Source organism: Myodes glareolus, chromosome 10 (genome assembly GCF_982192425.1).
Source record: "Myodes glareolus chromosome 10, mMyoGla1.1, whole genome shotgun sequence".
Lineage (NCBI taxonomy): Eukaryota > Metazoa > Chordata > Mammalia > Rodentia > Cricetidae > Myodes > Myodes glareolus.
The window spans coordinates 24,332,596-24,348,420 of NC_142035.1; the positions used below are offsets into that span (position 1 = coordinate 24,332,596).

At 41.1% G+C, this 15,825-nt stretch overlaps 1 protein-coding gene across 1 annotated transcript in view; it reads right to left on the bottom strand.

The window, feature by feature from the left end:
• Positions 1 to 15,825, bottom strand: part of Raly (RALY heterogeneous nuclear ribonucleoprotein) — an 81,235-nt gene that overhangs the window by 12,093 nt on the left and 53,317 nt on the right. The window lies entirely within an intron of this gene.

Here is a 15,825-nt window from a genome sequence, read left to right on the forward strand (position 1 = left end):
TTTTTAAGATTGTTAACTTGCTAATAAGGCATTTAAACACTTTTAAAGCCCATTTCTCTCAGTTTCATCACTGCCTCCTAGAGTTAAAGCCAATTTAAATAGTTAAGATAACAAATTTACTTGAGAATGGTCTTTAGTAATTTAATTTATTAGCTATTCACTTTATACTGATTCAAAATCAGTTCAGTTTATAAACGAGTTTGCAACTCCTCTCGTGCGTGTGTCTATACGCAGGTTAGCACACAAGCTGAGTTATCATGCCTCAGGTGTAGTCTGCCTGCTTCTTTGTTTTGTTCTGTGAGACTTTTTTAATCTTCACTTGGGCTGACCTCGCAAGTCAGTAACCCTACCTCTGCTTCTTCTAGCACTTGTATTATAAGTGCATACCCTTACACTTGACTTTTTAAAATGTAAGTCCTGTTGACGACATTGGAGCATGCCTTTAATCCTAGCACTCAGGAGGCAGAGGCAGGTGAGTTAAGGCCAACCTGGTCTACATAGTAAATTTCAGGCCAGCTGATTAGACTCGGTCTTTGAAACGGGGAAAAAATCTGTTACCACACAGAGCCCCTCTGCAGAACAGTTGCACCTTGACATAAGCCCCAAGAGAAAGGGAAGAGATGTTAATTCCAGCAGCAAAGTCTTGGCATATGTACTTACTGGTCCTGTGTTCTGTGTGCAACTCCAATCTCATCTCCTAGGGCAGTTTCAGAAGGCACTAAATAGTCTCCAAGCAAAACGTATAAAAACCTTCACCAGCCTGCCTGTTTATTCTGCGTAACACTGGGAGGGGAAGGGTGTGCTTCCCCTCCCCCCAGAAAATTAAGACTGCAAGCTGAAGAAATGTGTGATCTTTCTGTACTATCCTAAAGCAAGGTCTCAAAGCTTATCTCACTGCGACTAAGGAAGACACTGATGTGAGCTTTAAAACTGACTTGGCTCATTACTAAGTTTACTTTTACACCAACATTTACAAGTTAGTGAAGGACACAAGGAGATACTCATGAACACTCATGAACACACCAAATACACTCTATATAAGCAACAGGAAATGTTTAATGGTCCCCATTTTTCAGTTACAACAATCCTCCTACCTGGATGGTAAGTCATTCAAAGGTTAATTCTGTGTCCCTCCACAAATATAAAGAAACTATAAGCTGCCTATGTGACATTGGGTGACTGATCCTGCTCAAAATTATGCAGAGATGCCACTTTGTTTGGCAGGAGGAAGCCAACCAGGCCTAGAGTGTGGACAGAGAAAAGAGGGAAGGCAGAGATGACAGTTCAGATGCAATGGCTGCTGGCTCTGCCGTATACCTGACAAAGACAGGCAGTAGTGGATTCCCTCAGACTGTTAGAAGTGTCTAACACACTGAGTAGGAAGCATTCACTGAGCACCCTTGTGTAGCACTGTGGAGAAATTAGCACTCACTGGTTTACTGGAGAAGTCTTTCCGGTTTTACTTTGCCAATCTTTTCTCAACTCACTTGAGCTTTGGGACAATAAGAACCTTACAAACTGTGGAGGCTTTTACAAGATCAAATATTAGTACGACCTATATATTTATCTACTAACATCACTGCTAGTGGGACACTCTAAACAAGAGTCATGAGCAGACTAGAGTACATTCTTAGGATACCACGAGTCAAGAGTCAACTGTGTCACCTTGTTCTGCTCTGTAGAAAGGACACAGAACATGTTCTGGTACCCAAATCTCAAACTCTCAGTCTCCATCCTCCCAGCTGAATTTTAAGCATTGCAGGATACTTTGGCATGTAGGCTATGTGCTATTCTGTAGACTCCCTAAGCCCAAGAGGACAGACACATGTCTAGGGCGTTGTAGAACACTTGAGTCTTATCACAGAGGTGTATGCCATACGGCCTAGCTTTCAGGCCTTAGTTTGCTGGTCTGGTCCAAACGCCCACCCTCAAAAACCAACACCCCCAACTTAATAAATATCCTTATTTTATATTTTCCCCCTTTATTCCTCTGACCTTTTAAAAAAGACCAAGTAACATGTAACTAAGGCTGGTTATGAACTGGCTATATAGCCATGGATGATGACAAACTCCAGACCCTCCTGCTTCTCAAGTGCTGGGATCACCAGCATGTGCTACCACATCTAGCCTCTTTCTGGATTTTTCAAGATTAACGTGTCTCAGAGTGGGAATCCTAAAAATATCAATATCCATTTCAGCAAAAACTATCTCATTTGATAAACTGTTCCCTACTGCCAGCCAAACCTTGCTTTATAAACTGTATGACTAAGAGCAAAGTACCAAAAACTCCAAGATTTTTTTTTATAACAATACAACTGAGGAGAGGTGGGTGGTGGGCCTGGGGAGGGCAAAGGTCATACAACAACCACATGTGTTACTAGAGAAATTTGTAATGTTACATTAGTAGGAACTTTGTTTTTATGTTCTTACTGTTGCAAAATAAAATAAAATAAAATAAAAAAATGGAGAAGAACCTGGCCAGGATACCACAGAACAGCCTGGGTTTGGGATGTCCTCTAGCTCTAAGTCTAGGGGGTTTTTTTGTTGTTGTTGTTTTGCCTTTGCCCTTTGACTCCATCCTCTCCCCGACTCCATCCCTCCAAGCCCCTCTCCCCTACCTCTCTCTTTAAAGACAAAGTCTCATATAGCTCAAGCTGGCCTTGAAGTCATCTCCCTACTTCCACTTCCCAAGTGCTAAAATTACAGGGATAGGCTATCATACCCCACAAGATCAGGATTTTTGTATTCTATTTTTCCTTTAAGTGAGATGGGCATTCAAGAAAGCATGGAACGGAAAACAAAGACAGCATCTCAAAAACACCGCTATGCTGGAGGAAAACTAAAGGGACTGCCTCGTAGGCCACTGTCTTCACTTTCACTTGCTAGACAAACAACTGCCTAAAAGCTGGAGCCTTAAACTAATTAAATCCCACCAGGAACAAAAGCTTTGAAATGCAATTACAGCTCAAAGGGATGGGCCAGCTTCTCCAAGTTAGTAAGAAAGAAAATTTGGCAAAAAAAAAAAAAAGAAAGAAAAAAAAATGACCATTTTCCAAAGTTCAAACATTTCAGGCAGAAATTATGTTCTAGAACACCAAAGTCAACACTAGGGGGGGGGAGGGGAGGGAAGAGCTTTGCAAACATATAAAAGTCCTAAAAAGTACAGATAACTCCTGAATTTTTGGTAACTGAGAATCTTCCCAAATTCACTGCAGTAAAAAGAGCCTCTGATTCTGAGTACCAGTGCTTCACACATCTCTTCCCATTTAATCTTCACATAAGATTTGTTTTTTAAATAGGAAAATGAGACAGAGACAAAGAAAGTAATTAGTTAATAAAGCAAAACACACTGGAATTCAGGTCTGTCTGTCTGAAAAACAAAAACAAAACAAAACAAAAAAGCAAGCATCTACAGGGGCCAGATTGTGTGTGGAAAAATTCTTGAGGTAATAGTTTCTAGGGCAAGAATATTCATCTGAGTCAAATACACACACACACCCTCCTTTTCCTCCCCCATTGTACAATAGGACTTTTGAGAATGCCATAGATGTCTGTGAGGCTCTGCATTTAGAATCTCATTCTTCCTTCAAATTCTATGTTGAAATCTAGTTCTAAGAGTTTAAGAGAGAGATCAACAGGCCTTCTGTCCATCCCTCACCACCTGGTAACCAAGAGCAGCTGAGCCACAGAGGCAGTATATGAGCAAACTGCTTAGCTTTCTCCAGAAATGGTTATCTTTATCACTGATTGCAACTATCTTTCTAAACCACTCAGATAACACCAGGGTTATCTAAGGACAGAAGACAGAAGGTTATTAGGACATAAGAGCCAACTCTGCATAAATGGGTTTTAGTATCTTTATAATATAAAGAACCTCCTGAGAACTACCTTTCCCTTTCCACAATGTAAGAAGAGAACAAAAGACTTGCCCTGGAACCAAGCACACTTACCAGATACCTTCATTCTGAACCCTAGAACTCGAAGAAATAAATTTATTGTTCACAAAATAACATTTTTTTGTCATAGAATCACAAAAAGACTAAAATAGTATCATTGCTAGTCATCCCACACAACCCTCCCTTTTTTTTAAAGACTGCAGTTTTTTTGAAGTTTTATGATTTATGTAAGGTCAAACAGCTAGTGAGGGGACCTGACATTCTACAGATGATCTGTAAACCTGACTCTGATTCAGCCATGACTCCCTCATTAGGATTCAATCCTAAACTCAGACGGAATTAAGCATAATGTTTAAACCTGCCCAAGACTGAACCTGTTCCTCATGGAATTTTCACCTCTAAGAAGGAGCTGCTACTCTTGGTCTTGTTGCCCGATGCTGCTTAGTCAGTTTTAGCCAGTCATGTTGGGTTACTTCTGGCTTCATTTTTCCTGCCTTTGCCCTCAGATACCTCTAGGACAGCAAGTTGGTAAATAGCCATCAATGATAAGAGACTATCTGGAGAAAGCTAAGCAATTAGATGGGTCAGTGTCTAGGGACTCCTTTAGCTCAGAGATCCTGGTTACCAGGCACCCATGGATGACAGAACATCTATTAATCTCATTAAACTCATCAGGCCCCCACTCATTAACACTGCCCTAATGATCATTACTGGCCAGACAGAACTAATTTCCCGAGTAGCACTGACAATTTCCACTCCCGTGAGAAACTTCAGCTCTCATATAGCCAACCACAGAGGCTTCTAAAAGTATGGAAGTGCAAGCTGAACTGGCTGCAGAGCCATAAGGCTCCACTTTGGCTCGGCTGTTCATGTGACCTGACAAGTCATGTGATTTCTACCAAAAAAAAAATTAACATTCTTTTTCTGAAAACAGAAAGCATCTCCCTGATTATTTTTTCAGATCTGCACAGTAATCAAGTAGGCTAATCAATCTGAAAGTGCTCTGTTGTATCTTTCATAAATTATGAGAAGATATAGAGCTGAGCAGTGGTGGTACACGCCTTTACTCCCAGCACTCAGGAGGCACAGACAGGTGCATCTCTCCTGAGTTCGAGGCCAGCTTGGTCTACAGAGTGAGTTCCAAGACAAACTCCAAAGCTACAATAATAAAATAAGTAAAAGATCTAAAATTTACACATTTCTATTACTGCCCAAATTCTTTTTTATTAATTAATTAACTAATTTAGTTTTTCAAGACAGGATTTCTGTTTAGTCCTCACTGTTCTGGAACTCACTTTGTAGACCAGACCAGGCTGGCCTCAAACTCTGATCTGCTTCTATACCTCACATTCAAACACCATTTTGGAGTGTTTCCTGTACTGGCCTTGCTGAAACCAAGTAGAGACTGCTCTCTTGGTTGTCAAGAAGCTCTCTTTCACCATGGTGGCATGGGCTTTTAATCCCACCACTTAAAAGACCAAAGCAGGTATATTTCAGTAAGTCGAGGCCAGCCTGATCTAAACAGTGAGTTTCAGGGCAGCCAGGGTTACATGGTAAAGACCCTGTCACAAAAAATAAAAATTGAAAAGGCCATTTGGGCACCTAATTTTTATTATTGTTGTTAGTTTTGTTTTTCTTCAAAACACGATGAAATAGCAACAACAGCCCAAACTTCAGAGTCAGGTCGACTCCAAATCTAGTCCTGTCAATTAATGGGCTTGCCCATGTCCCTCTCCCTCACACTTGCTAGGCCTCAGAATCCTCAACTACTGAGCAGATTTAAACTATTCTGCTATGGCCAGATAATACCCAGGGGACCAGTGACATGGCTCAGCTCGTAATGGCACTTGTCACCAAGCCTGAAGACTTTTACAGCAGAGGAAGAGAATCAGTTCTCCAATGCTGTCCTCTAAACTCCAAATGTGCACCCACAGACTGACTATATAAGTGAATAAATGTAATTTTTAAGAAAATTGAAGCTAGGGGGCTAGAGAGATGGCTCGGCAGTTAAAGAATACTGACTGCTCTTCTGGAAGACCCAAATTCAACTCCCAGCATCCACATGGGAGCACATATCTGTCTGCAACTCCAGTTCCAGGGCTTCTGACACATATACATAGAGGCAAAACACCAATGAACATAAAATAAAACTAAACTATGTTTTTAAAGTGTTTAAAATTTAAAAATTAAGTCAGGCATGGTGATAGACAATTCCAGCACTCTGGAGGCAGAGGAAGACTGATCTCTGTGAGTTCAAGGCTAGCCCAATGTGATGGCTATTTTTGGTTGTTAACTTGGCTATATTTGGAATTAACTAAGTTCAAGTGGTCGGGCACACCCATGAGAGAATTTTCTTAACTAGACCATCTGAAGTGGGAAGACCAACTTCTAATCTGAATTTTTTGAGGTAGGAAGATCTACTTTTAATCTGTGCTACGTCTTCTGCTGGCTGCCTATATAAATAACATGGAAGGAAGTTTACTTTCTCTTTGCCCGCTTGCTCTCTTTTTTTCTGGCAAGTCCATTCCTTCACTGGCATTAGAGCCTATTTCTTTGGAATTCCAGTGTATACTGGGGACCAGCTGAGACATTCAGTCTCTTGGACTGAACCGACAGCCATTGTTGGATTAGGCATTCTAATAAATCCTTTTTCTACATATATAGATTTATTCTACAAGTTCTGTTCCTCTATTATCTAGTTTATACAGAAAGTTGTTCCAAGACACTCAGGGCTACACGGAGATCCTGCCTCAAAAATAATAAATAAAATAATAGAGGGGGGGAGGGGAGGGGAGGGGAGGATGGCAGTCAGTCTATCAAGGATTAACCCACCCACTGATGACCTCATGGCAGAAACGGCTGTAAGGAGGCAGCACCTGGTTGGAGGCTGTAAGTCATCACCAACACATCTCTGAAGCATGTATCTCACTCATCTCTTGCCCTTTTCTGTCTCTCTGCATCTGGCCACATTAAGATGAGTACTTTGCTTTACCATGCCCTCTACCATGGTATTCTGCTTTACCAGACCCAGAAACAAAGAACCAAATATGAGTTGAAACTGTGTGCCCAAACAAACCTTCACTTTCCTTAACTGATTTATTATTATTAGGATTTATTTATCTATTTTGTCACAGTGACAGAAATGAACACCTTGGATAACCCAATGTCCCATGAAAACAGATTAACCCAGTTGAACACTTTCGGTGCTCCACAGTCCAGTTCTGATGGTTTTTACCTGTGTCATCTCCCAATGCAGTATTATTTAACCTGAGAGTCAGAGTTAGAAGGGGAAGTCTATATAATTCTCTTATCCCTTGTCTTAGTGTCTAGCTGGTACCTACGAACGTCAACAGTGTCTCCTCTCCATGCCTGTCAAACTGTCACAGCATAAGAAGGGATTCCAGGCTTTGCATAGGCCACCCTCACTCACTTGTGCCATAAGGCCCTAGTTCTGTCCTATTTCACTGTTGTCAGGATGTAGAAGACCCTGAAGGGACATGTAAAGCAGAAACAGAAGGCTTCAGTCACACTCACTCCACACCATGGTCAAAGTGTGTATCCCACCTCTCCTGTTATCTTATACACAAATTCGACAAAAGACTGTGGCTTTAGGTGGAAGCTTAGAATCTATGAAATGTGCTATGGGGAAATGCAACAAACAATGGGTAGGTAACTATCTTAACAGTCTCTAAAACTGACTTAAGTTACTAAGAGAAGTCACCCACAAACCTACCTATCCATCTAATAATCACTAAAAATCCAAATTCTAAGTTAATTATAGACCAAATACTAGCAATTAAACTATGTGTTTATTCACCTAGTAATTAGTCTGGTAACTAGACTCAAACAGGGGATACCTACATGGTCACAAAGCAGATGTGCCCTGGTAAAAGTCCACTGTCTCAGAAGTAGACTAAGCAAAAGTTTGGGGTACCAGACAAGAGGAGAAACATGAGAGAAAGATCTACCAGAAGGGAGGCTGTCTAAGATGAATCACCACTGGGTGGTGGCAAGAAACTAAACTGTGGGAACAATATCTGGAATCGTCTTCCAAACTCATCCTCCCTCACCTGCTCTGTAAACACATATACAGAGCAGGGCTGGGAAATGTTTGAAATGGGAGAACATCTGTTACTGTCCCCTGACAGATGCATACTTACTCTTGTCTTGAGGGAGTACACAACACACAGAGACTTTAACCAAAACATGTGGAAGCGTTATACAAGTGATTCCTCAGGATCCTGACCAACCTAAGAAATTAGCATAAGTATCCTCTTCACTCTGCAGATTAAAAAAACTGAGTCTCTGGCTGGGATGTAGTTCAGTAGTAGAGTATTTGTTTATTAGTGTGCATGCATGAAGTCCTGGATTCTCTGCCCTGTACCACAAAGGAAGAAAAATCAAAAACTAACAAGCAACTGAGTCTAAGAGTCACAACAATTGGCATGATTAGAGTGAGAAGATTGCAGCTTGTCTGATAATTTATGTCTCTTCCTTCTCCATGAGATCACTCACGGTGATTTCTCCAGCCACAAGAATGATCCTGGCTTTACCAATAATGTTCATACGACCTCATACAATATACTGTATACTGTAAACTGCTATGTGCCACTTGTGCTCACTGAGAAGCAGCTAGTCCTGGGATCAGGGTTTTCTTGCTGTTTCAGACCCAAGGATGTTCATTATCAAAGTGTCCTCCACAGCCCCTTACCTCTGCTGTAACAAAGAGAAAGAGTACAATGAAACAACACCAAAGCAAAGCTACTTTACTTTGAGAATAGCTAGAAGGTCAAACATTCCCAACAGAGGTAATGCTACCATTTATCCCACAGTATAAAAACCTACAATGGGAAAGAAAGGCTGAAAGTTCAGCCACAGAGAGAAGCCACAACTGGGAACTCCAGTTGACTGTCTCATCTTCCCCAACTGGTTTCTGCTAGATGTGTGAGTACCCAATTTGATATTTTCTCTGTCTGCTGCTATTTGTTCTTTGACTTGCCACCCTCATTCAAGGGGACCTGACTAGGGACTCACTCTAGCAGACTTGACTGACTTAAAGAGGCTTCCCCAGTCAATTTCTGCTGATGTTTTGAGAACCTGATATAATGTTTTGCTTGGCTATCTATCACCTATCTGTATCTATCATTTGCTATTTAGCCTTTTATTTTGGATTGCTATGTACTTAGCTCATTTGTTCAAAACCAAAAATTTGGCTCTCATAGGTCACTCTCTGGAACACATAAAACATTAGATTTTAGACCACAAAAGACCCTTCGGGTCTGTATATATGGTTAATCACATAAAGAGCCCTTACTACATACCTGAACTGTCTTGCCTTTTAAGCCTCTTCCTGAGGCAAATGGCGATGTATGTTCCATGTAACCAAAGACAAGTTAGTACTCAGACCTATTTAAGATAGAGATGGCACAAATCTGAGAGACCAGAGTTGGTTCTTTTAACCTTGGAAAAGAATGGCTTCAATACTGAGTCTAGGGTTGGTCAGCTTCTGATCCTTCAGGCAAATTTACGTGGTCTTTCCTATAGCATGCCCACAAGCCCAAGAGTCAATCAGCACTTGCTGGGAAACTGCAAAATGCCCCCCCCCCTTCTGATGCCTCATGAGGCTGGCTCCTCACAGTGATAATGTGGCAAGATTAGTCACTGCTTGCTGTTGCTTGATTATAGCTATTCTTTGCTGTAAATGAAGTTTAAAAGTCATCAAAGGGTTTGTCAGCTGTGACTTATGAGCCTTTCTCCTGCAGGGAAGTCAGGCAGTGACAAATGCCCCTCTCGTTCAGCTATCCATTATAAGCTGGAAAGTGCCATGTTCCAATTACTGGAGACCCCAGTACAGCACATGGAAAACCTTGCTCCAGGCTTCAGCCATTACTCAGGCCTGGCAGGGTTGCCCTAGGCCCAAATCCCATAGAGTAAGAGTAGACAAACATACTTTTCCTGACTTTTGAGCCAGCACCTTCCACCCTTACCTTATATTAACCCTGGCGGTTTACTTCAGACACATTTCATAGCACCATATTGGCTGTCTTAAAGTAGTAGGTTAGAGACATGAGGAAATAAGATAGACTATACATACATATATTTTAAGTAAACAATATGAAACATGATACTTCAGAGGAAAGGCAGATGATAAAGTACCTAAGATGTTCAGATAAGACAAACTGAAAGGACCTTTAGAAAAACCTCTATTATAATCAGTGGTCACAGTATTCAACATCCATAATATGCTAAGCCCTGTCATGCTAGATGCTAAGGAATGTAAAATGATAAAATATGGTTCCCAGAAGAAGTGACTTCTTTAAGGTCAAAATTAAGTTACGTTAGTGACAGAATTAGAACTCTTATCTCTGGTGTCACAGAAAAAGCAGAGTGGCAAGTGTCCTTCGCACACTATGCAGAAAATAGCATAGCTCCATCCAGATCAATATACATTTACTGCCCTATAACCTACCAAAAGTCTCAGAAAAACGAGAGTGACAGCAAGACTTGCTTCAGAGTGGGAGTGCGAACTAAGTAATGTGCACACAGTGCAGTGCAGACACATATGTTATGAGGTAGGTACTGACAGTGTAACAGACAGGAAGGCTGAAGCTCTTTTACACTTCATCACACGAACCAAGTAAGCCAGGATTTCTCAAAACTATTCATGAAGGACCAGGGATTTTTGTTATTGTTGTTTTTTTTAAATTTTAATTTATTATAAATACTGATACAAGAAAATGTCAAACAACCAAGGTTTCTAATTATTTTACTCTCAATTTTCATACTTAGAGTAACTACCAGTAGCAGATGCACTACAACTTAAAGAAAGGTTCCAGACTCTGCCCTATCAAACTCTATGAAAACGAAGCAAACAATAATAATAATTAATTTCCTTTCCTCCAAGTCATTTAGCTTGAATTTTTTAGACTTTGGTGTCAAGACTACTCTGAAAATTGCCATCACTATTCTGCTAAGAGCAAAGAGAATAGGCAGGCCAAGGATATGTTCTTCTAAAGGTAATTTATCTTGGTTATCTACTCTGTAGGCCATGTATAAGGGAAGATGATTTAGATCTAACAAAGACTAGAACAACATTCTGGTGCCAGAGGCCTGAGAAGAGAACATATTCTAGAGGAATGATATTCCTGGCTTGTCTCTCTGTACACCAAAAGAATAATGAAATCAAGCAGGACTAAAAAGCCAAGTCCTAACTTTATTTGCTTATTTGTGTGAGTGTGCACGTGTGTGCATGTGTGTGATGTGTACTCATGTATGTGTGTAAAGGTGGAGGGTGGAGTCAAGTTCAGATGTCTTTTTCTATTGCTGGCCACCTTTTTTTTTCTTTTGAGACTGAACCTGAAGCTCACACTTTGCTAGAATCATTTCAGGATTTGCCCATATCTGGCCACCTAGAATGCCACATCTGGCACAGTGGACACTGGAAATCCAAACTCAAGATCCTTGTGCTTACACAGTAAGTACTTTGACCGCTGAAACATGTCTCTGACTCCTCCTGCTAGGTCTTGTATCATGGCTGTTTGTACATCTACCTCTCTTCTCATCTACAAGTTCAGAGTAAGAAGAATACCAAATTCATTCCCCAAAGTGACTATAAAACTTAAGACTGCGGCTAGTCAAGAACATATATTAAGAGCTACCTGTATACTTTGCATCCTCTATACATGGCTAAATTTTCAGTGCACAAACTTCTTTTGCTCTAATCATTCTACCCTCAAACAGGATCTCTTTATGCAACCCTGACTATTCTGGAACTTACCACCATATTCTGCTTTGTGTGTTGTTTTGCTTGTTTCCTGCTCTAACAAAGCATACCTAATATGACCAGAACTAACAAGATACATTACAAAGAAGGAAACAACTTGCTGTGAGTTTACATTAAATGCATGGCTGGGTTGAAGATGATTTAGCAGTTAAGAGCACTGATTCCTCTTCTAGAGGACCCAGGTTCAATTTCCAGCACTCACAAGACAGTTAATAACTGTAACTCCAGTTCCAAGAGACCCAATGCTCTCCTCTAGCCTCAATGGGCACTGCAGGTATGAGATGTAATGATACATGCAGGTTTGATCTACTCAAGCACATAAAATAAAATCTTTAAAAAATATAATTTAAAAAACAAAATATGGTGGTGTTTGCCTTTAAGTACTGTAGGAAGCAGAGGCAAGCAAGTCTCTGTGAGTTTGAGGTGAACCTGATCTACATACTGAGTTCCAAGACAGCTAGGCTATGTAGAGACCCTGTCTCAAAAACACAAAATAAATTAACAAACAAACCAAAAAACCTACAGTCAGCCATCAAGCAAATGTCAACACTTGAATCTTTTTCCTCATAAGAAACCATGAACTATAGTCAAATAATCTTTTAAACTACATCCTTTCATCCTATTACTGAACTAATTGTGTGATGTAACCTTCAAGAAATATGCTAATTCTGTCTTTTAAAAATTGTATTTAGATTTGTTTTATGTTTTAGTGTTTTGCTTGTATGTATATAATGTATGTATGTATGTATGTGTACCACTTGTTTCCTGGTGCCCTCAGAAGTCAGAAGATGATGTGGGGACACCCAGGCTCCAGCAGATCTGTAGCTACAGCACAATCCCTGAGCACCCTGACTCTGAACCCAAAGCCAGTGAAAGAAACACACCCAGGATCTGGAACCTGAGCCAGTTAAACAGACACCTTATCCCTGAACCAAGAACTAGCAAAAAACACCCTGACCCTGAAACCAGAGCCAAAGAAACACACTTGCCCCAGAATCAGAGCCAGTTAAAGAAATATGCCCTGACCCTAAAATTAGAGCCAAAAGGCCAAAAAAGGACCAGTAAAAGAAACAAAGTTTGGCCCTGAAATCAGAGCCAACTCTACCCCTGACCAACTGAAATACAAAACCAACCAATCCTTGAGCAGGAAAACCCAACCAATCCTTGAGCAGGAGACAGTCCCCCTAGTCTAGAAGTGTAACCTCTCCCTGACTCTTAATAGGAGGGGTCAATCAGTAGCAGGCAACTCCTCACCCCATAGGGAGCAGTTAACCTCAAGTCTGTGGCCATGCAGGTTTGGAATTCCCTAACTCCTTCCCTCTTTGCCTGGTCACTATAACACACACACACACACACACACACACACACACACACACACACACACATCCCGTGTACAGATGGGGGCCTGTCCTGCTCTGCTGCAAATGCTGCTTCCAACAGTCGGGGAGGCCCAAGTTAATTCACCATAAAGACTCTTTGCTTTTGCATCATCAGTCTCATGGTGATATTTGGGGATTTGTACTTTGGGCATAACAGGGTCCCCTGAAACTGGACTTACAGATGATTGCGAGCCCCCATGTAGGTACTGGGAAATTCACTCATGTCTTCTCTAAGAGCAACAAGTGTACTAAACCACTGAGTCATCTTTCCAGCCTCCAAATACGTTACACTGCTTGTACAGATATAAGTAGTTGTACATATTAATAGGGTTGTTGGAAGATTAAAAAAAACAACTTAATTCAAGAAGCTTCGAAAACATTACAAAGCATGCAAATAAGGTTAGGTTTGGTAATCCCAGCACTCAAAACCAAATGAACAAGGCATGCATACATTGGTTCCTCCTATCATGATTATTACTGCTAGAACTCACAAAAAAAAATTTTCTTATGATTATGTTGAGACAGGTGTTCAGCTCTACTTTAACAGTAATCTGAGTCAAACTATGATGAAGGGAACAGTACTATCCCTGGATACAATCAAGACTCTTCAAATGAATCACCAAAGTCTAGGAGAGACTTATCTTTTAATGTCACAGGGATGGTTCTGAATGTCACAGGAGTCGATGTCCATCAGTGTTCAAAGAACAAATAATGAGTGAGTATCTGAAATAAAAAGGAACCTATAGGGCCTACAAAGAATTCAAGTTGTAGTGAATAGAAAAAGTGCCTTTAAGCCAAGGTCCCCAAAAAGGCTACCTCATGCACAGAGAACCAAACACACAGACAAACGCCTTGAGGGCTGAAGTGTAAGGCATCCTGTTCACTCAGTACTCTGTATCTGCTGGAATCTACTCCAATTACAGCATAGGGCTGTGCCACAGTTGTGCACATGTCACCCCTTTTGGTCTATAATAGAGAAAGCAAAGAAAACAGAGAAGATGATTAACTCACCCCTTACTAGGCCAGGCCAAAGGTTAACACTAAAGCCTAAATCCCACCTCTAGAAGCTAAGAAACCTTGGGAAGGTACTTTACTTCTTCAAAGCACAAGGTCGCCTCCCCTCAAGGTATGGTAGTGCAGATTTCTAATCCCAGTGTGGATCCCAACTTCTTCCCCACCCCCAAGACTAAGACAGATAGATTACCAGATCCAGCTACACAATGTGACCTTGTCTTAAAACAACCAAAACCTCAGGGTTTCCCACCTGTAATGGGGAAATAATTTCTGTCCTGTCCCGGTGCAGTACAGGTACTGTAAAGGTAGAAAGAGACCACGTGCTGAGTGTGCAATGGAGCCTCTGGCAAGAAGATCCCCTAAGGATGGGAAGTATACACAGGCAGAGCCACCCAGGCAGGCAGACAATCAGCTGGAAGCAGGACAGGACAGTACAAATTGTCACTGCAACCAAGTGTGTTGCCTCTCAAGTAGAAGGGTTGATTAAAATCCTTTCAAGTAGAATCAATACTTTCCACATTACAACAATCCTTCCCCCTGAAAATTCTGACCACCGTCCCTAATAGCCTCACAAAAGGCTCGATCCTAAAGATAACAAGTGCACTCACTTGCTATGGTTTTGGTTTTAATTCCCACATTCTGGTAGAGATATGGGTGCTGAGTCAAATATAGTTTACGAATCTGCTATAGTTTAAATGGCGAACACTCCCACATACTCCTCCCCGCCCCAAAGATCCATGCATCAAAGGCTTGGTCCTGGGAATGGTATCACTGGGAGGTGACTGAACTTTTGAGAGATGGGAGAGCTTTTCTACCTGGATTGTCCTGTCAGAAATTCTGGTTCATCGTGAACTCGTGCCATGGACACAAAGCAAAAGGACAACTGACTATGGGTTTGAACCTCTAAACTGCAAGACATTTTTTTTTTAAATAAATTAAGCCAGCTTAGGTTTTATTCTATGAACTGACTAACATGGGCTCTAAGAAATCATCCCATAGCGTCATGTTTGACACAAAGAGGACCACTCAGAATAATGCCAGCTATTTTATTTCATTAGTTTATTGCAATAAGTTTCTTTTTTTTTTAAAGATAAGATGAAAAAATGGGATGTGTGTGTGTGCATGTAAGTAAAGAATATGTGTTTGAGCATGTGAATGCAGTGCCTACAAATGCCACAGAGGGTATTAGATCCCTTAGAGCTGGAGTTATAGGTGGTTGCAAACACACCAACATAGGTGCTGTGAACTGAGTTCAGATCTTCAATAAGATCAGCGAGCACTCTAAACTAATAAGCCATCTCTCCAGCCCTCTCTGTTGTATAACTATTGCCTCCAAACTAAAGCATGGGGGTGGGTGGGGGTGACTCCATTCTTGGTGGAAGGGGCGATACCAATAATGACCCATAGACTCATGAAGCAAAGGAAATTCACAAGGCTCAGAAAGATCCTAAAACCTCTGAGATCCATATGGTCTGTGTCCAGGTTTCTATAAATAGTAACCAGTAGCCAGAGAGAGAATTCTGTCTCACTGAGCTACCTATAAATTGTGCAGGGAGCTCCAGAATCACCATCTATGCAGGGGTGGGCTTATCCGCATTGCTACTGCCTTGAGTCATTCACACTCCCATAAACAACCCGGCACCCTCAGCTACTTACACTCTGGTAAATTACCCACAATGAATGCATTGTTTCACTAGACTCATCTGTAAGACTTTGGTTCACATTCCCCCAGAAAAAAAAAAGGTCAGACAAC